The sequence below is a fragment of the Falco naumanni genome, chromosome 7 (assembly GCF_017639655.2).
Source record: "Falco naumanni isolate bFalNau1 chromosome 7, bFalNau1.pat, whole genome shotgun sequence".
Taxonomy (NCBI): Eukaryota; Metazoa; Chordata; class Aves; order Falconiformes; family Falconidae; genus Falco; species Falco naumanni.
The window spans coordinates 33,469,515-33,490,849 of NC_054060.1; the positions used below are offsets into that span (position 1 = coordinate 33,469,515).

The 21,335-nt window shown below is 43.0% G+C and overlaps 1 long non-coding RNA gene across 3 annotated transcripts in view; it reads right to left on the reverse strand.

Moving 5' to 3' along the window:
* LOC121091702 overlaps positions 1-21,335 on the reverse strand; it is an 88,766-nt gene that overhangs the window by 20,445 nt on the left and 46,986 nt on the right. For all 3 annotated transcript variants that reach the window (XR_005829014.1, XR_005829013.1, XR_005829012.1), the window contains exon 2: positions 10,436-10,705. This is a non-coding gene — a long non-coding RNA (uncharacterized LOC121091702). The remainder of the gene's footprint in view (positions 1-10,435; positions 10,706-21,335) is intronic.

Here is a 21,335-nt window from a genome sequence, read left to right on the forward strand (position 1 = left end):
ACATTCCCAGGAACTGCGGGCCTTACAGAGTGCTAATTACAGATGAAACTAGCCTCAGCCTTCAAATAAAAAAAAAAGGCATAAAGAAGGAAAGGCACAGTGTTTTAGCTGGACCTGTGACTGCAGTTTGGAGCAAGCAACACAACTAAAGAGAGATCTAACAAGTGCCAAAATGAAAGAACAAAATCAAGGTTTAAAGTCTTGCATATTTTTTTGTTTGACAAAACAATAAGCAGGAATGGTGACCTCTTGCTCTGATCAACAATATTTATCAGAAAACACATATTGCCTTCAGTTTCTTCTGCAACATGGCACTACTATCACAGTAACAAACCTACACCAAAGATAAATGCATTTGATCTTGCTACATGATTTGAATGCATTTGCGACTCTGTACTTATGGCTTAAATTCACTTTAGAGAGCAACTTGCAATACTTTTAACAGGCTCTAATCTCTCTGGTTTCAGTTTGAGACCAAGAGGCATTTCATATCATCAGCAGTGGATTTATATTGTATGCTTAGAAAATAGAAATGGATTTCCAGGGGGTTTAATTTATCAATATCTAGTCTTTATGGGAAACATTAGTTTGCATAGGAAAAGGGGTTAAAAGAAGGTTTAAATTATGTCTCTAATATTTCCTGAAAACTTTGTACAAAAATATTCTATGCCACAAAAGCCCATTAAATATTCAAACTTTAATATACATTCCTCAGTAACAAATGTACAGTTAGATAACACATAAAGAATTATGAATGACTAATTATATTTTGCATATTTACAGCAAAGACAATTAGCAAATAGCTTTTATATGCAAAATAAATGAAAAAGTAATTAAGATGCACTAACTAGAGCAGCAATATCAAGTCTGTTGTCTTGTGATTCATTCCTAACAAACATAATAATTATGCATTCATTGTCATATAATTAAAACAGCTCTGTCCTTTAGAAAACTGGTTATTTACTGTATAATAACCTGAAGAGTGGCAGAAGTTCCTCATAATGGTGAGAAGGATAATTAAATATTTCTTCCTGGTGTCTGCTCACTCAGTTGAGTTTATTATCTTAAACTTGTTCAAGAAAACATTTCCTCTGCAGTTCCCAAAGCTCATCTATTCACTGCTGGGAAAGTTTATGCCTTTGCCATGCCCCGCTCCCAAGCCAGCTATCCAAAACCTCTCTGGGTGCTGCCAAAATGGGCACGACATTAAAGCCCATTCCAGGATGAGAAAGCTCAGGGGTCCAGCCTAGGGAGGATGGGGGTGCTCTGGTTAGAGCCTGGACATCCTTTCTCCTCCATGCTATGACCTGGGTTGAACTTCTTCAGTGTCATTGCCGGAGGCGGCCACATGCTTCATTTTGTGCATTGAGAATATCCCCCCAACATGAATGCATGGGCACAGCAGTATCCTTGTAGTACCAGGAACTTACTCGCCCCACACCTCAGCTCCCCAGCTGTAACACAGGCACCACCGCACCTCCGCTCTCTGTCCTTCCCTATTTCCTTCATTTCCCAGCTCTTATTATACCTCAATAAAACATAATAAATTGTCCAGTCTCAACTGGAACCCTTAATCACTACTGAACAGAACAGTAATATCCAGTGCTGTAAGCCGTCTTTATAATATTAATATCATCAAGCACTTTTTTTTGTCTTAGAATTCTGTTTTCCTATAAACCTCCACTGCAGAGCCCACAGAGCTGCAGTGGAGGAAAAACAATGTAATTGCTTGGCTGCACGTACGGCTGGCCTGGATCAGTAATCGGATTTCCAGGGACTCAGTAGGTAAGGAGCAGGGCAGAGGGAGCCAGGTTCACCTACACAAGCTGGGACAGATGGACTTAGTTCATGCTGCAGGACAGACCTCATCCTCCTCTCCAAGACCTTGACATCAGTTCTTGCTCCTGTCCCAGCCACTCGCCTTGCCACGAAGGGAAGGGATGGCCATTCCTTTTAATGTTTCTCTGCCAGATGGGTTTTCCTCTTATTATTTGGGCAAAACTAGGTATGTTTTGCTGGTGGAGGGAGAACACCCAGATGTCAAAGGACACGAGGACCAGAGAGGTCCCCACGGGCAGAAGAGGACTCAGGATCAGCCTGGCATAGCCCTGTGCAGGGGGATCCAGGATAGCTTTAATTGCCTTCCATCCCTATCGCCTCACTCCCATTGCTAGGAATATTTGGGATACCCTGATATTCGGTCTGAAGGGATGGGTCAGCTAGTCCCTGCTGCAATACGCGCAGAAGGAAAGACTCGAAGGACCTCAGCTCCCAGACACACTGGAAATAGCACTGTGCTTTTCACACAGTGGCCTCTGGAAGACAAGGGAGCTTTGCACAGATTTCTTAATACTCCAAGGGGAAAAACTCCCATAGAGCCCCTTTGGGCTTTGTTACACAATTCATTTACTCAGACTTTCTTGTCTGCTTGTTTCCATGTCAGGAATGCAGTGGCACTTCACCTGACCTACATGGAGGGACCCCTCTGGCTGCACCCCTGCAGTGTAAAAAAGTTTCTTTTAAGAGAATTATGCATCCTATGAAACTCAAGTCCCAAAGGGTCGCCATCCCACCCCATTTCTTATTCAGCACTTAGTGTTTAGAACAGAAAAAGGGGAGAGGTCATATTTTCTATTAAATCTTACAGAGCAGGTCTTTGCTGCTGCAGAGATTTCAGTATCTTTAGGCCACACTTACACTCCATAAGGCTGACCTGTTGCTTAGGTGGATTTCTCGACAGCTCTGTCTTCCTTTTACCCCCTTCAAACCGATCTCAGGAATGATTTGTACTTCTGCCGAGCAACCAGACTTACTTGCTTCTTGCATAACGAATACCTAGCCCATTGCCCGAGTCAGATGAGGATGAAGGGGAGGTTTGTGTAAGTACAGGCAATTCAGCTGTGATCCCTTTGAGATCCTGACCCATTTTCCCAGTCCTGCAAACCATCTCCACCACATATGGAAGAACAGGGAGCATTAGCCATCCTATGGGGAGTATTAGACCTCCTACAGGAACCGCGAGCTCCCTAGAGCCTACAAGGTGTCAGGATACAGTGGGTCTGTGCCCGGCTCTGCACAGAGCTGTCAGGATGATAGACTTAACCTCCCTCTGTCCCTGTTTACCCAAAGTAAGAAGATTGTAAGGCTTAGTTAATGTTTGTAAGTGCCTCAGGGTTCTTATACGATAGGCGTTATGTACATGCAAGTGTATTATAATACATGTCATAAGGAGAATTAATAAACCATAATGTATTAATTTTAAGGTAGCAGACACTCTTGCATGATAGCCTTTCCAGCTGCTTCTTTAAAGGCACGCAGAAAATGACATTTAAGTTAAAATCGGGTTAAATAAAAAGAATTCAGTCAATCACTACTGGATACTGAGTCAGTAAATATCAATTATATAAAATGAGTCACTGATAAGAACTTTGATAAAATCAGGTATTAGGGAAAGGACACTTGGAGAGACAGATGTGACACATGCATTCATTTCAGAAGTCACACTGCTCTTTTTGGAAACCGGGATTTTATTTTGGGCACCTCTATTTTCTTCATGGCTTTTCAAAATACTGGGGACCCCAGCAAGAGCTGGGCATAAAACCAGAAGGATTGCTCTTTTGCCTCAAAATTCCGATGGCGGACAGTATGAGCCCCCAGGAAAGAACCAGGAGGTCCTCTATGACCTTATCTGACATCAGGGTGAGAACCAAAAGCCCTTTAAGCATTCCCAAATGTAGAGGCATACCTGCGCTGTAGGTACTGGAAGGAAGTAAAGTGTAGGCAAAGCAGGGTGAGCAGGGTTGCCATGTAACCGTGGCTGCTCCTAGATCTGTTAAATGAGGGATGACACTGAAGTAATACTGGCTTCAAGAAGTAGGATGGACTAAGATTTGCCTCTGGCCCGGATTCAGGAAGGCGGTGATGTACAAGCAGAGCTTCGAGTGGTGGAGGATCCCGTGGAGAGCTCCAGGACCTCACTGGTGCTTACAGAGGCATGTGTTAACAGAAGCAGTCTCTGTATTTCAGCTTTTTCTTTAATCTTAGATCAAAAGCTGGTTTCTTTTACCTTTCCAAGGTGCTGCACCCCTCGCATTTCTCCTTTTGCTGGAGAAGTCACCCCCAGCCACATCCCCCTGGGCACAACCTCAGCGTGGCGATGGGCCAGCCACTGGGCACTACCTACACTATAGGTACATATATCCCTAATTATGGGTAGGGATAAGAGGCCTTTGGTAAAAGAAAAATGAGCCCTTTCTCTCTCTCTGCGTAAAAGAAAGAGCGTAAATAAAATTCCAGCAGCTACAAGCTGGCGACATTATACTGTCATAATCCAGAAATGAACATTGATTCTGAAGAAGTCGCTTCTTCAAACTTTAACGCAACAATTAAGTATTCCATTGTCATGGCTCAATTAAATGGTATGGCCTGAGAAAATTGGGGATTGTAAAGTGAGGATGGAATGTGCTTTGATCCTCTTTCCAGGGTTATTGTTTCATTAATAAATGAACATGTCATTTGTCTCACCAGAGGGAGCTCCTGCCCTCCAGGCTTTTTCCCTTTTTTGTTCAGGTTTTATAAAGATGAATTTCCAGTGCTCTGAAATACCATGGATTAGTAGTTAAGCCTGACAGCACTTCGGGGAGTAGTGGGCTTAAAGTGCCTCACACAGGTCTCCAAAGCACTTGTTTACTAATAGAGGAAATCAGCGACCGTCTGCAGCTGCTGATATCGCATTACCATTTGGAAAGACAGTAGCTGAGATAACAAATCACACAGTTTTAATAATTACTCCTGCATTCCAGTTTTTTGTTTCCTGCGTAACTGCAAAGGCTGGATTTCTTCCAAATAAACAGATAAAAACAGTATGGAACTTTTATCTTTTAATGATAATGACAACACATCATGTTTCACTAAAAGTTTCCTGCTGAATTTTTTTCTGATTTCTAGAGTTTCAATAAAATGTAATTATACTTTATAATTCCACTCTTTTAATCTTCACTTCAAAAACTATTCACAGTTAGCAAGTTTGCTAGGCACGGAGAGGGGGTGAGGAGCAGAAGCGGACTTCCCCCACATCGGGCTGTTCATAAATTCTGTCTGGGGGTAAACCTGTCATTGAAACGGCACAAACCGAGCTGCTTTGCATTCAAATTAATACCTAGTTTAATTTGAATATAAAATAGCTCCATTTATGTGGTTATTAAGAAAAAGTAACAAAACCGTTTGGCAATGAATGGATGTTTAAGATAGGATACACTTGCAACCTATTTCTTTTCCGTTCTTGGGGGTTTTTTTCTTCTTCTCTAATCCTTTGGATACTTTGATATCACAATCTTCTCCTACCGATAGATTAGGCTTTAAAATGAAACAATACCTATGATATCCGAATGGTTAATTTTTGACTCTGGGAGTCAAAAAGTTCCCATTATCCCAATACTAAATCAGACTTCACAGGTTTTGTTCGAGTACATCTTCCCATCTTGTCCTTTGCAACGGTCAGAGAAAAGCCAGCGATTTCACTAACCACTTTTCTTGCTAAATATTTTCATAGACTTAGGAGGGCAGAGAAGAGGAGGAAGAGAAGAACACCACAATTATGCCTTCCTCTTCCAACTGAAAATGTCCAGACTTAAAGGTAAGGTAAACTTTTCTCACAGCTTTTAGTTTGCTTACCACCAGCCCATGTTCCACTGGGTGATTAAAGAAAGCTTTTTTAAAGCATTACTTCAGAATGATCTTAATTGGTGCAAGGTTGAGCCCTTTCTAGGAGGGGAGGGAAAAGGTTGAATAGCCTTTTCAAGTCACATGAAAGTTTCTAGGATGAATGTACGATAATTAGATTAATAAGTAGCTTAATTTATCACAGCTAAGGATTTCAACAGCCACACATTAGAGCAAGAAAAAAAAGATTAGTGTGATTCCAGTTTGTAAAAAATTGTACTGAAACTCGATTAACCTTAAATACAAAGTGCCTTTCTTTTTGTGTGTAAATTCAGTAGTTAAGGGGGAAAAAAAACCACTAAAATAATCAGAAAAGTCCTGTTCTGTTCCTTTGTGTTCGCTAGCTAATGAGAGATATCGGGGTTGTACAAAACAACTTTTCCCTGCGAGGTTATTCTTCCTAGAACATGGATTTATTTAAATGAAATCTGCAATCCCTACCACTGTTGTGAACCCTGAAGATCTGTGTGAGGTGTGAGATGATGTGTGCAGGGGTTGAAAATAGCTCTAGCATCAGCTATTTTCATCTTAAAATAAAAGTGAAGCAGCAAAAAAATAGGTGACGTATATATTCTAGCATATATTATAGTCACCTTAGTCCTGGCAATGAAAAAAGGGGTGAGCAGAAGCCTGCGTGCTGGGCAAAGATATGGAAAAAAAAACCTGTAGCCAAAGCTAACGTGGAGTGTGCAATTAGGGATGACAATTAGCCGTGCAATATTTGTTCATGCCAAGCATGAGGTCTACAACACAGCGTCATTTCGACAGTGCTCCCCGTTGCTGGTATCAGCCTAAAATCAAATGTGGCAAACACAGGAGCAGAGCAGCAACTTGGTGCAAAAAAATCTCACTCGCTGATGGGAGATCTGTGTAAAATATTGCCAGACCATCCAGCTTTCCCCTTGCCACTGTCTCTGCTTCCTTACAGGACAATCCCTCAATAGAGAGTGAAATCTGCTGTGCTTTCTGATGTTGCCATCCACCACCAAGGTTGCTTTCGGTGGTGTCATTATTTATCAGTGCTAACGTCAGATTTCATTAATCTAACTCCTTAACACTTGTATCACAGCAGACAAAAATTCCCAGTGCTTTTTATTAAGACAGCTGGCACTGGGGCTAGCAAAGCCCATGGAAGGTTCTGGAGAGTGGTGGTATCGTTCCTGTCAACGCTCGACAGCTATCATCATTTTGAGGAGGCCTAATGCAAACCCAGCAGCAGCGAGATGTGAGATGCTGCTGGGTTTGTGACTCACTCCCTGTCCTGAATTCCTCTTTGAAAGGGGACGATAAGGGGGACGATCGGTTCATATTTGTAGGAAACTGCAAATGAAACTAAAGAGCCTAAAAAAAAACAAAAAAAAAAAAAAAAAAGAAGAAGAAGAAAAAAGAACAAAACCCCATAATGAAATGAGAAAGGAGGACGGTTTCTTTAATTTTATCTCGCACTTAAGAGATGACTAAGAGCGCTAATGAAAGGGAGCGTAATTATAGCCCAGATAGTGCATATTGCACACGCCGTAACGTCAGAAAGGTTAACTCTGGCAAAGAGAGATCATACAAATCAAAGTGGCTGAGGGCACTCATGCATCGGCCTGTTTGATAAGATTGATAACTGTAACCAGTAGCTTAGGAGAATCGATTTCCACTGCCGGGGATCTCTCTGGATGTTCTCATCTTTTCTTCTGTTTACATGAAAGTGAAGCTTTAAAGATGTTTTATCATCTAATGGTGAATATGACACACAGTTACAAACAGAATCTTTTTTTAATCTCAGAATGGAAAATTTAAGCGGGGCAGTGATTCGCTTTAATTATGTATATTGAACAAATTTGAAGAGATGAGAAGAAACTTGTTTTTCAGCCCACTGAACCCAAGTGCTTGCCTGTAATCTAAAATGGATATCTAATTATTGTTTAACATTATTTATTTAGGAGGAGTTACGACCTCTAATTTGCCTTTAAATGATTAATTTAGTGTTTAAATAAAGCTCCTTTTATTTAATAATGTTTCCTTTAACCAATCTTCACTAATGTCAATAAACTCTTTGTTTAACCTTCTTAAAGGAAACATTTTCTCAGCTCTGAGACAATTATGAATTACCAAAACCCATATAGAAAATGAGCTAAGTAATTATCTAATATTATTGCAGTGTGCTTAAGAAAAGAATATTCCACACCAATAACATAAGGCAGGAGACAGGAAACAAGCTTTTTCTAAATATTGAGCATTTTAAGCAATCTGACTCTTTTTGAAGTGACAAGGCAGCATGGAAATACCCAAAAATACTAATAGCATGGCTAAATAAACTTATCCACTTCTAGCAGCATCCTTAAGTGGTGCTTAGTTCAGGTCCCAGGCACAAACCAAGCAGCACAAATATCCCCACTCCATATGTAGAGAGATGGTCCGATGAAATGCTGGTGCCCTCATCCTGTCCCCTGCCCTCAGCAGGGTACCCTCCCCCACAGCCAGGGTGACTCTGCACCACCACGGTGCTCCCTCAGTGCCCAGGACCAGGCAAGGGAGCACCAGCCACTGCCCAAAAACTCCACTCCAGACCTTCGGCTGTTTTCTGAAGCTGACTCTCACACATAGATATAGTGGCACGTATATATCATAGTAGAGTATATACTGGCCACTGATTTTGAAAGTGAGCAAGCACCTTTTGGGAGTCCAAGAGGTACTGCTGTGTTTTGACTATTGAACACCATTTCTATGCAATAAATCATGTTTGTGGTAATGCATAGGCTTTCCTGGTCTTGCTTAGATCCTCTGTACTTTGCTCTAAGTACACCGGAGCTGGGAAGACCACAGGAAAAAATAGGTAATACCAGGGCAAATTGATGTCCAAGAGGCCAGAAAGTGGCAGGAGGTAAGGAGGGGAGGAGAAAGAGGCAGAGCTCCCAGCAGAAGCCAGATGAAACAGAAAAGCCAGGAGTGGGGGCAAGTGGTGAGAAGGAGTAAAGAGACTTTAAGAGTCTGCAAATAATCCAAGGAGTGAGGCTCACAGGATCACAGAAGTGTTGAGATGGCAGGGTCGTCCAAGAGCAGCTCAGGCAGGACCAGCTACAGCAGGCTGCCCCAGACCATGGCCAGCTGGGGTTCAAGTATCTCCAGATGCAGACTCCATAGCCTCTCTGGGCAGCCTGATCCAGTGGTCAAACACTCTCATGGCAAAAACAGGTTTTTCTAGTGTTCAGATTGAGTTTTCTGTGCTCATGCATGGGATGAGGTCCCAGTCTTGGGCTTCTCTTATTCCTGACCCAAAATCTCACTGTGGGTACCAAGGAATGTCCCCCACAAGTGAACACAAGGCAAGTTCATTTTTATAGTGGGAGAAAAGCCTGAAGCTGCTCAGTAGTGGGAAAGCACTGGGATGGAAACACCTGTCTCCTGAAGATGAGTCAGGACGATGGTCCTAATAGTCTGGGAAAAGAAAGGATGGATAGATGGACCACAAACTGGGAAAGGGAAATAATTGCAGCAAGTTCTCAGAAGAGAGTAACGAATGTTGAGAGAGCGTGTAAGTCCCAACCAAGCATTAGCAGCAGAGCTACAGGACATACTGAGAAATGTCTGGCCTCCCCTTAACCACGTGGGCTACTGTCCGGAGCTTGAGTGATGGAGGCCTGAACAAAAGTTGTGATAATTTCTAACTTGGGAAATGTGCTGTCCTTATTATAGGCAGAGTTTAAAAGTTCCTCACATTCACAGCTGTACCCTTGAGCCGCAAAAGCAGCTGCAGAGCATGGGGGTTTTCTGTGCCATTACTCCTTCCAGGTCTTGTTGAAGACCCCAGGCAAAAGAAGGAGAGCAAGTGTCCAAATTTGAATGAAGGGGGCTGAGCAACAGGGAAGGGCAGAATGAAACCCACAGCACCTCAGATGTACAGGAAGAAGGAAAGGCAGGAAAATAGGTGTGCAATAAGCATTTATACAAACTCTTGGGAGTAATAAAGGAGGTACCTGGTCCCAGGGGCCAGATCATGGCTCCAAGCTGATGGTGAGGTGCACAGAGATGTGTGCTGGCACTAATGTGGGATCCAGGAGGAGCAAAGCTACATTGGTGTGGCTCCAAGCTCAGCTAGTATTAGGCAACTTTCACAGCATCTTGCTCTTTCTCTCCCTTTTGGGATGCTAGGAGCTCAGGAGCAACGTGATGGGACTGGCACACCCAGCCAGGAGCAGAGCTCCCTGCCCACCTGAGACTGAGGAGTCACCCAGGGGCATCAGCACTGCTGCTCCCCAAATCCTGAAAACACCCACAGAGTCCCTGCTCTGCTCTTAGTTTCTCCTTTCCCTAACACAAAAGATTCCCCTTTGGCCTTTTTCTTTTTTTTTTTTTTTTTCAAACTGGCAAAAAGCTTTTGACTATTTATTTTCTGAAGTTTTGACATTACCATTTCAATATTTTCTTTCCCAACCAGATGGGCTAAGTAAGACCTTATCCAAGTTGTAGATCTCTAAACCAAGAAAAATCTCTAAACCTTGATCCTTAGTTCTTCACAGTCTATAACTGGGATGACACACTGGGATGCCAATTTGCAGCTGGTTTGGTAAGAGGAGTATCTGTGCTCAGCTTATTCATTCTCTCCCGTCTTTGTCCTGACACTTGTGAAACCCCATTCCCTGAAAAGTCAGAGCATCTGAGGCCACACAACAACAGAGTCCAGCCAATGCCACCAATACAACCAGGAGTGTATTTTAACACTCACCTGCAAGCTGACTTCTGTGTAAGTGATGATTTGGATCCACAAAATTAACAAGGAGTTGCTAGGAGACCCCCAAACTCCTTTCCAAAGTGAGCAGACTTGGGATGAGCTGCCGCCATGACATCCCTTCAATGCTGGACCAGCACGTATGGAGTAAAGAAGATTTGAATCCCACCTCCAGCTTTGCCCATTGTTCTCCATGTGGGCTTCTCTTTCCAGGGAATGCATCTGTGCAGTCGAGATATTCAAGGAGGGACAAGACTCCCACAGCCCCTACGTGAAAGGTGAATGAAAGGACGGTGAGCTGCCTTAATTCAGACTGCAACCCACCATGAACTGTTGTCCCCTGACATGTAGTAGGAAGCAAAGTACAATCTTAGCTGGGTTACAGGTAAATGGGCAGACGTGTTTGCCCTCAGACAGCCTGAGGACACACCACCCTCCTCTGAACACAGAGTGTTAAAAGAGGGACCTTCTTTTAAATAGCTGTTTACCTGCAGGCTGCTAACGCCATGAATAGCCAGCTGCTCATTAAGGGTCAAGAAGGGCCTGGTTAAAAGGTCCTGCCCCACCTTTGATGCAGCATGGAGAAGTCCCTTGGGACTTGCTTGGCAGTGCAACAACATACAGAGCTGACCCACAATACACACTGGAGCCCTCCTAACATTAGGTGACATGGCTTGCCCTAGCAGGCATGGGAGGAATTTTCCCAAGAAACACCCAAAAAACCCTGCTGTGATATAAAGGAGACAAATTCTCTCTGTCAGCCTATGTGCAGTCCCCAAACAGGGATAGGACACATCCAACCTTTTTTATTCTTATTTTAAAACCATGGTATTGTGACTTTTTTTGAATCCCAGACAGGTAAGAATAAAGTGAAGGATTTCTTGCATCCACCACTTCTTTAAAGAGGACTTGCTCTGCACTCTGAGCTGCTAGAGAGCCTTACTAACCTAAAATAAGTAAAAATTTACACATCTGATTAGCAAAGAAATAATTTTGCTTTTTTAACTTCTGCTTGCTTTGAATCAGCCCTGTAAAATTCCCCCTGCCTTCATAGACGGGAATAAATAATACTGTTTGATGAATGAATAAAATATCAGGTAGGAAGTGTCTTGTTTGTCTGTGTCTTCATTATCTCCTTCCCCGTCCTGCTGAGTTAGTGCATGGACTGTGTGTCTGGACCAGCGTGTTCTTCTTTACTGGTCATTCACTGTTTGGTTTGTACTAGCAGCTACCAGCTGGGAGCCCTGGACATAGGTTAAGATCGAAGGTGTTCAATGCTGTACAAATAACAAATCAAAAGATAATCCCTCCAGAATAAGTGCAGAGTTTTGCCAGATTTTGGGTTTCCCTGGACGTTTTTCCTTGCTAGAGCCTTCATACAAATGCTAAATATGAAGCAGGGAATGGTTCAGATGATAAATCATCGTTTTTCTCTTTTTTCCTTTTGTAATTATTTAGAATGACAACATTATGTATGGATTTTTCTTTGAGCTGCCCATCATTTAGATTATGATGGTCAACTTTTACAGCCAAGCGCAGAATTTGGAGTTGTTCGGGGGGGAGGGGAGGGGGGGGGGGAAAGGCAATTCCAGTCACAGGAGAGGAAAAATTGAGAGAAAATTTCAAAATAGAAGGCTTTTTTAAAGGACATGCAAAACCCTGAAGAGATGTAACCACTCTTACTGGAAGAGGTGTGCAAGACTCCTTTCTTTCAATTCCCCATTTATTTCTCTCCTTTTCTAGTGAAGGCAGGTAATCTCAGATTATTTACTAGTATCTCATTTCCAACTCACAAGAAACCCCTCAAAGCCAGAAAAAAATACTCTCTGTCAGCCTGTTTTTGTTTTGCTCTTGTGTTTATTTTCATCTTAACATTAATTGCCCCATAACGTCTGCTTGGTTTTATCAATTAGCCTTTGCAGTGGGAAAATATTTTAGCGCCTAATACAGCGTAATGATTTTTTTCCCTATTTGCCAAGGGGGTTATTAATAAATGTCCCCACTGGGGTTACAACTCTGGTGCTCTGGTGTTTGCTTTAGGGGAAATGAGGGATTGGAGGAAAATCCTAACCAAACGGAGCTATAATTAGAGCGAAAGCAGCTGCAATTAGAAGTATATGTTCAACGACACCCACGGCACTCGGGGACAAACCTCCCCTCAACTCGGGCAGGGGTGGCAGCAGAAAGTCTGCCACTGCAAAAAGGAGAAAGCTCTTGGTTTTCCGGCTTTTCCAGGTGCTGCAGCAAAGATTTGCACCGGCTGCCCAGTGCATTTCTCCAAGGTTTTTTCAGCAGAGGAGTGCTGGCCCAGCAAAGCCAACAGCAGACTCCTCCGAGCCGGGATTTTACCCTGATCTCTCACTCCTCACTATTTATTTAGCCTGAACCACTGCCACCAGCGCTGCTGGGCTCTCTGGTTAGCTGCCAGCCCTGAGCAGGCCCTTCAAATGGCACATCTCGGTGCACATCAGACATCCACACTATTTCCCATGGAGTCCTCTCCTGTGGCTGCAGGTACTCCAAGGTTGGACAGCAAAGCCTGGCAGACCTTGTTCTCCTCCCTGCTGCCACAACAGACTTTGTTCACGGAGAGAAAAAAAAACAGGCGCCGTCCCTTTGGCTTTTCTGTCTGTACAAATCTAAATTCTCCATCACCAGGAAATGAGGCAGTTAACAGGCTGTCCTAGCAAAATTCAGTCCTGTCATCAGATACAGGTTTCTGGAAAGCCAAACTGGAAGAAGTTCTGCAGCCTGTCAAGAATTCAGGCTGAGTTAAGTATTAGGGTTTGAATTAATCAATTAGCCGAACAACAAGTTTAATAATAAACACTTTCATACAGCAAGGACACATACAGAATTAAAAAATGCAGCAGATGTGCAATTCTCCTTAATACGGCTTTTAGCTTAATTCATCTTATTGCAGAAATCTGTAATTCTCATGGTTTGGTTTCTGAACAACAGCTACTGATGTAACCTTTTGTCTTTCCCTGGCTTTTTTTGACCAAAAAAACTCCAAAACAAAACAAAAACAATTACTATTATAGCACTATTAGCTTTGAGGATATACAGCTTTGCTTCTTTCACAGCAGAGCTCAGAAGTAATAGAATTTACTCTGGGAAAACCTGATCGTGTCCTTGTGAGTCTCTCTAGACCTTCTCATATTGGGGTCCCATATAGGCACCCCATATAGCCCTTTGTAGGAAACAGGTTATTGCCAACATAAGCTGGCTGGCTATGGAAGCTTATGTTTGAATGACACCTCCCATTCCACCACACTTTAAAAAAAAAGATACTTTTTAAAAATCCTGTTCTGTGTTAGACTCCAGATAAATGCCAACCCAACAACATCAACTAAAAGTAAATCATGGTCACTGGAATGGATCCAGTATTTACACCTGCAGAAAGCAGACAGAAAGCAGCAGTAAAATGCAAGGATGTGCCACACGCCTGTCCACCACCTATATGTGATACAGGTGGTACATCATGGTGCTGGGACCACAAGAAAGCAGATTTCCCTAAACACCCAAAAAGATGCAACCTCCTTCCTGCAGACTGCTGAACACCAGAAAAGTCACCTGAATGAGGATAGGGCTTGTTGCCTGATTTGCCTCTTCCTCCAGATTCTGGATCTCTGTTTTAACCAGAAGAAGAGCTCTGGTGGACCTTGGGACTACTGATTTTCCAGTGTGAATGAACAGAGATTAAAGGTAACCAAATGAAGAATCCAGTGATTATTTGTGTTGCAAACCGGCCTGAGAACCATGCACAATGGCCACCGCGGCACAGCAAGAGACAGCCCTGCCCTGCTGAACAGCCACTCTGAACACGCGGTCCATAGGGCTGTGTGGGAGAAGCAGGTATCCACCAGCATTTCTGCAGCAAGGAGCACTGTTCCCAGAAGGTGTGCGTATTTTATACCCTATTTGTACTTCAAGCAAAGCATCCAGGAGCTGCACAGAGGAGTTGGGAACTGAGCCTGCAGGACAACATCAGAGCACCTTTTGCTATAAACCAAACATTTCTGTCCTGAGAAAACCAAAGACATCATTTCCACCAACTTCAGGAGGGCCCAGGCCCAGCTGGTGGCTGCTCTGATTCCTGGCCAGGCATTCACCACAACTAAATATTTCTTCTAAACCAGAACCTTTCCAAATTGCCCTCAAAGTACCAGTTCTGCTTTTCTAATTCTGCAGGACCAAGTGCAAGGTCCCACACGTGGGTGGGGGCAATCCCAAGCACAGATACAGGCTGGGCAGAGAACAGATCGAGAGCAGCCCTGAGGAGGATCGGGGGTGTTGGTGGACGAGGAGCTCAGCATGGCCCAGCCCGGAAAGCCAACCGTACCCTGCGCTGCATCACCAGCGGCGTGGCCAGCGGGTCGAGGGAGGGGATTCTGCCCCTCTGCTCCGCTCTGGTGAGACCCCTCCTGCAGCTCTGTGTCCAGTCTGGGGCCCCCGGCATCAGGGGGACACGGCCCTGCTGGAGCGAGTCCAGAGGAGGCCACGGAGATGCTCAGAGGGCTGGAGCCCCTCTGCTGTGGAGACAGGCTGAGGGAGTTGGGGCTGTTCAGCCTGGAGAAGAGAAGGCTCCGGGGAGACCCTATAGCAGACTGCCAGTAGCTAAAGGAGCCTTATAAGAAAGGTGAGGATAGACCTTTTGTTAGGGCCTATAGCAATAGGACAAGGGGGAATGGTTTTAAACTAAAAGGGGACAGCTATAGATGAGATATTAGGAAGAAGTTCTTTACTGTGAGGGCGGTGAGGCGCTGGCACAGGCTGCCCAGAGCAGCTGTGGATGCCCCATCCCTGGGAGTGCTCAGGGCCAGGCTGGATGGGGCTGGGAGCAACCTGGGCTGGTGGGAGGTGTCCCTGCCCATGGCAGGGGGTTGGAACTGGATGGTCCTTAAGGTCCCTTCCCACCCAAACCATTCTACAATTCTGTGAATTCTAGAGACATCCAACAATTTTGTTTCTTCTATTTCCTTCTCCTTTGAGTGGAGGGGTAATTACGTGTCTCCCCGTGCATATCTTTAATCACACAGTATTTGCACACTATATGTGTGTATTGTGGACCTTTAGTACTCAAAGAAGCTTATAATTGATTTTAAATGTTGTTTTAAAGGGATACACATTACACTAGGGATATGTGTATGTATACCTGTGTATTAGTACACCTATAGGTATACATATACAATAAACATGAGACCCTCTGCAGCTAACCGTAGAGCTCAGCACTGTACCCCTTCCCCACTATGCTTAAGGGTCTAAAATAACCACCAGGCTTTTAAAGTTACTTTTATTACCCTACCACCACCAGAAACAGCACAACCTTGTGCAGCTGCTTTGACACAGACGTTAATTTTCACTTGCAGCTGTGGCAATTAGAAAGTGTACTTAATAGAGTGTCATGTTAATTGTTGCAGAGTTAACCAATTTCTCCATTTAATTGTCGATTGATTAACCTATTGAAATGGTAAGTGACTCAGTTTCCTTCCAGAACAAACAGCAGCCACATATTGTAGCTTCATCCAGCTGGAGGGGGTACTCTGTGATTTGCTCAGCCTCAGTGTGCTGGTATTTTTCTACACCTCCCTGAGCTTTTAATTAGATGAGCCAATTTTACATGTATTTGTCTGCTGGAAAGGTTATCTGTGCCGGAGCTGACCTGCAGAGACAAGGTTGAGCCTAGCAGTCTTAACAGAAAAGGATTTCAGCTATGACTGCTGTACTTGATTGCATTGTAATGGTAATTAACTTAAGACTTTGCCTCCCTCAATGTTTTTTGTAGCTAACTATGCAATGAGATGTTTCCTCTGTCATATATATGCACTTATTAAGCTCTCATTGGATTCTAATATGCATGCAAATAGTCAAGAGTTTCTTAAGGCTAATACTACACTGTGTAGATTGTAGTGTCATTAAGTCACTACAAAGATGTAGCCTGCAGCAAAACTTATAAGTTTTTTTTTTTCTTTTTCTGCTAGTGCATGTGAGGATTTGATTTTCCATTTTTGTGCTTTTTTTTCAACCTAAAGGAGGAAAAATTCCCTCTACACACTCTTGCTCCTTTTTATCTGAAGGATTCTGTGTGAGAGTGCCCGTTTTAACAACTTTCCCAGCGAGCCCCAAAATGTACTTGTGTTTTTAAAGGAAGATCCCGATGTCCTTAATTCCGTTTTTTCAAGTTGGTTTGTAATCCACCCCCATTCCTACTCCTTTCTCTGGGCGGCTCGTTTGAAAGCCCTCGGTATCTCCTGTGTTTCTGCATGTTCTTTTACAGTACGGCGCTGTCATTTAATTACGAGACAATCCCCCACAACTGAGCAAGCATTTTCATCATTGATAATGTTGGTAGCAGGCAACTGAGACAAAATGATTACAAACCTATGTTGCGCTCAATAGTCCTTTAGAGGATTTCTCTCTTAATAGTCCTGGCTCATTCATGTTTGGTCCAGTACATTTGTTCTTTAAAAAAGGCATAGATTAGAAGAGTTTCAGGGTAGGTTAATAACTCAACTGAAAATGGCTGCTTGCATTGTCAAAGTCTGTTCCTGCAGTTGCCTGGTGCTTTCTTCAGTTCTTCCACACTGCAGCTTTGGCCCAGTTGGTAAACAGCTTAAGTCCAGACATCTTTTCATTCTCGGCGAAGCAGATTGAAATAAAAATGCATATAAGTGGCGACTGACTGGCGCTGGCCTGACAATAGCCTGTAACATTATGCAAGGGTATTTACATAGGAATAAGGCCTTGGTAAAGAAGACGGGGGCAATTAATGACTAGGGCCACACATATAACGAAAGTTTGTCCAATCTTTTCTTCAATAAAGATCTTTTGTAAAGTACTATGGAAACTCATGGAGGCCCCCAAACAGAGTAGGAAAGGGACTTTTGTGGTGGGGTTTTTTTTTTTTTTTTGGTTGGATAGGTGTTTTTGTTTCAACTTTGAGTTAAAAGGGCCAAATTTTGTAAAGATAAAATGTAATTCTTCTGTGGTTTTGGATTTTTACTATTATGACTTTTTTTTCCCTCCTTTTTTTTTTTTTTTTTTTTTCATAGGAATTGGGTTTGTGTGGCTTTCTCCCTAGGAGAATGAGTGGAATAAAGAAATAGTGAATGATGTGCCTCAGCCAGGCAGGGTGGTGGAGGTGAAGTGTTCCAAGGACTCCTGTTACAACGCTTGACTTCTCCTGCGAGCACAGGTTTGGAATTTTAGATAATTTGTAAGCATTTAGAGCCTGATTCTGATCTCTCTTACACCTCAGCAGTTCTGCTGGTGTTGTCAAACCGCTTCCCAGCAGATGCAAGATAGGCAGCTCCGCCTTCCAAATTTGGCTTTTTCCTTCATTTTGTCCTGGTGGATTTGGGCATGAGTGATTTTGACAAACCGAGGAAGCCCCATGCTCTGGCTCCCGGCTTCGGTGCCAAAGGCGGAGCAGTGTCAGCAGTGGGTGTTGCGGGGACATAGCCCAGGGCAGAATCTAACCCCAAGGCTTCATCCTGCCAGATGGGATGCTCTCCCCCAGGCTCAAAGACACAAATAATGAGCCCATTTCTCTGGGAGAGACCAGTAATCTCCCGGGGCAAGGACAGCACAAAAGAGTCACAGCTGATGATGCCTCCCCCAGCGGACTTGAGTCAGTGGGTTTGCATATTTTGGCGCAGTGTAGACACACCACTTTGGATCTGAAGCTATTGCCACCATGATGAGGCTCCTGAAAGGCTCTTCATCAACTCTGTATCCTCCTTCAATGTCTCTTTTTCCTTCTCAACAAATTTAAGCCACTGTCCTCTTAAGTCTCACCTGTCCCCATGGAAGTTTCGAGGACCATATTTTTTTCCGTGGGCTGCCACGGCATGTCTGTTGATGGCAGTTTGAATATGACCACACCAGCTAGGCGATTTTAATTTCAGGCTCATCCATTGGTCTTTGAAGACTTTGCTATTACTCTAACGACTGTGGAGGGCTCCTTGGTTTGGGTTGATGCTGTAACTTTTTTAACATGCTGTTCAGCACACTGTTAGCCTCTTTCTTGAAAGCAGAGCAGGGATCCTACTGCTCAACCCGTGTTATGTGTTCAGTAAGTCAATCCTTAGGCAGGCATGAATGAGAAAAGCCCCACTGATTTCTCTACAGTTCTGCCAAGATTTACACCATTTCATGATCTACTACGGAACCCTTTTCCTCTTAGATAGAGATTTTTATAGCAGAATATAACTCAAAGAAGACAGAATTACATTTCTCAAGACACCCTATCATGCCACTTTCTTTCTCCAAAATAATTCTAAAAATCAACTCTCCCATGGGAATTAACTCCTAAAAAGCTTGCTGGACATTGCAGAGGGGAAAATAAATGTTAATAGCACAAACACATGGTTCATATGACAGAAGTGTGCATGGAGCACAGAATGTGTTTCTGTTGCAGCCCTGGAAATGTGTTTCTGCTGCAGAAATCAATGTTTCATTCAAGGCTATTGATCAGTACTAAATTAATTAGACTTCAAGGCTTATGGCAGTTGATAAGACAACTTGTTAATTTAGTCAATGATAGTGTTTTCCCTAAAGCAGCAAATACCCTCTTTCTCAGAAAAGACATTTCTGGCACTTGCTACCCGACTTACCCCCCCTCCTCTTTTATTAAAAAAAAAAATCACTTTACATTTAAATTAAGATAAGAATTGGATGGGGAGATACTTCTGTTTACCCCTATTTGCCTTCTTTTGCGCTAGCGTCAAAGTAAGGTGTCGATAACATCTGATGTAATTTAATAGGACAGCAGCATAACATTTAGCTTCTCCGACCCTGGCCCATTGACAGCAACGTTCATTTGGAAAAGCTGGTGGGGAGAGGACAGAGGAGGGAGAAAAACTACTTTCTAAATACAGCGTGGTTTTTTTGTTTCCTTAACTGGCAAACCCAGAGCTTTTGCTTCCCTGTCGAGAAGGATGCTCGTGGCCACTGACAAAGGCATGGGCACTGCCGGTGCTGCGAGCGGTGAATGAGACGAAGGTATCCCAGAATACCCCGGCCATGGGGCCGTACTTCCTGCTGGCTGGGAAGGACAAAAGGACAAAACCGAAGGAGTGCCGGGGTCCCACCACCAGCTCTTGGAGGCACCAGTCTGCTACCAGCAGCACTCCAACCCTCGGAGAATGCTAATAAGCCACTGAAGAGCTCAGCTTTCCTGCCATAATTCTATAGCGCTGTTGAGGACCCCATAGTGTTCACTAAATAAAGACAACTAATTGAGAATTTTTTGCACATTTTGCTCAGTGGACTTGTTGTTCAGGCGGTTGGTTGGGGAGAATGTCCCCCTACTGACAACAGGGGCTGATTGTTTTGGCAGCCGCCGGGTTAGCGCCATTTCCCGGGTCTGAGGCTGACTTTTGAAGTATGACAAAAATGTTTAATTTGGGATATTTTTTTTTTTTAATTATGTGGCTGGGAATTATTTGGGCTTCACGAAGAATAGGCTGTCCGGTGTTCGTGTGAAAAAAAAATATTAAAAATAATTGCTGGCAGAGTTTCTCAAAATAAAACCTTTGGTCTTGCTCTCTCTTTTTCTCCTCACTCTCTCTTTCCCCCCTCTCTCCTGCTTTTTTTTTTTTTTTTTTTTTTTTTTACTGTATTTTCTGTGGCAAGGCCTACATTTTTGTGTCTGCAGGTGACACTTTGATTGAAACTAAAATTAATAAATCAACTGAAAAGCTCACACCTACAGCTCACAGCAGGGCCTTGAAAACACGGTTATAAAGGGAGCTTTATGCCCTTGTGTAAAGAAGGAATAAATTACAGAAGCACTTGTTGCCCTTGGACTCGATTTTGCTTTGCAGGCTGGTATCTTATTTTTGGAGCTTATTGTTAATCAACAGGTTCCTTGTAGGTTTAGCAGGTGACTTTGCTATTAATCTCCTATTTGACCACTATAGCATATTAATGAGGTAGGCTTCTGGATGTGGCTATGTCTCCAGCACAAGGAATTAGTTTAAAAGGTGCACTCTTTACTCAATTGCTCACAGTTAACGATGCTGCAGCCCAAATGCAAAGTAGCATTTTCTACAGCTTGTGTAGCATTAAGGGTGTTTTACTAACATTATGTTCCTCACTGTGCTTTTCTTCTGTTGTATACTTATTTCTTCTCCATGGAGAGCTATTATCATGCTTACTGGTCCTTCCTTCTCTTTATATTTTTGGGGGCTTTCTTCATTTTTTATTCTCCTAACAAAATAAAGAAATTATGTATAAATGACAAAATGATATCCTTTCTTATTAATGTGCACCTTGGTTTTAATTAAACAATTCCAGAGCGCTTTGGAGGTACCATTGGATTTAAATGAAATGCTCAGCTCAACATTTCTCTTCAAAACTAGCTTAATAAATATCATTATAAAGTGCAGGAATTCAACCAGCCCTATTTCACCTTGTATTTTGGGTCTGATTTAAGCTTGGAGTGAGGATACCTATAGGGGTACTTTAAGAACATAAAGAAAAGCCAAGGATTTAAGACTTAAATTTGTAATTACAAGGATCTGCTGAAATACATAATATTATGAGCCAGGCTACAAAACACCCTGGTGGAAACAACAGCTTTGTTGTAATACAGTAATTTCCACATTCCAAGGAACGTGCTCTGCCATAGACGGTTATTATTGGCGTTTCCTTTCATAACTTTCAGACGTGTGGTCTACCTCCCAAACAGATACATTTTCCTATTTAAATTAGCGCTGTCAGGCTTATCCCTGCAGATTCCCAGCATTTTTTTCAACAAGGACTCTTACACACAACAGCATATTTGTGTCAGGTTAGATGTCAGCCTTGAGTTTTAGCCTGAACCGTAAAATATCTGTCTTTTATGGATTAAGGTCAAAGTTATCACATTACTTTAGCTTGGTATTTTGGT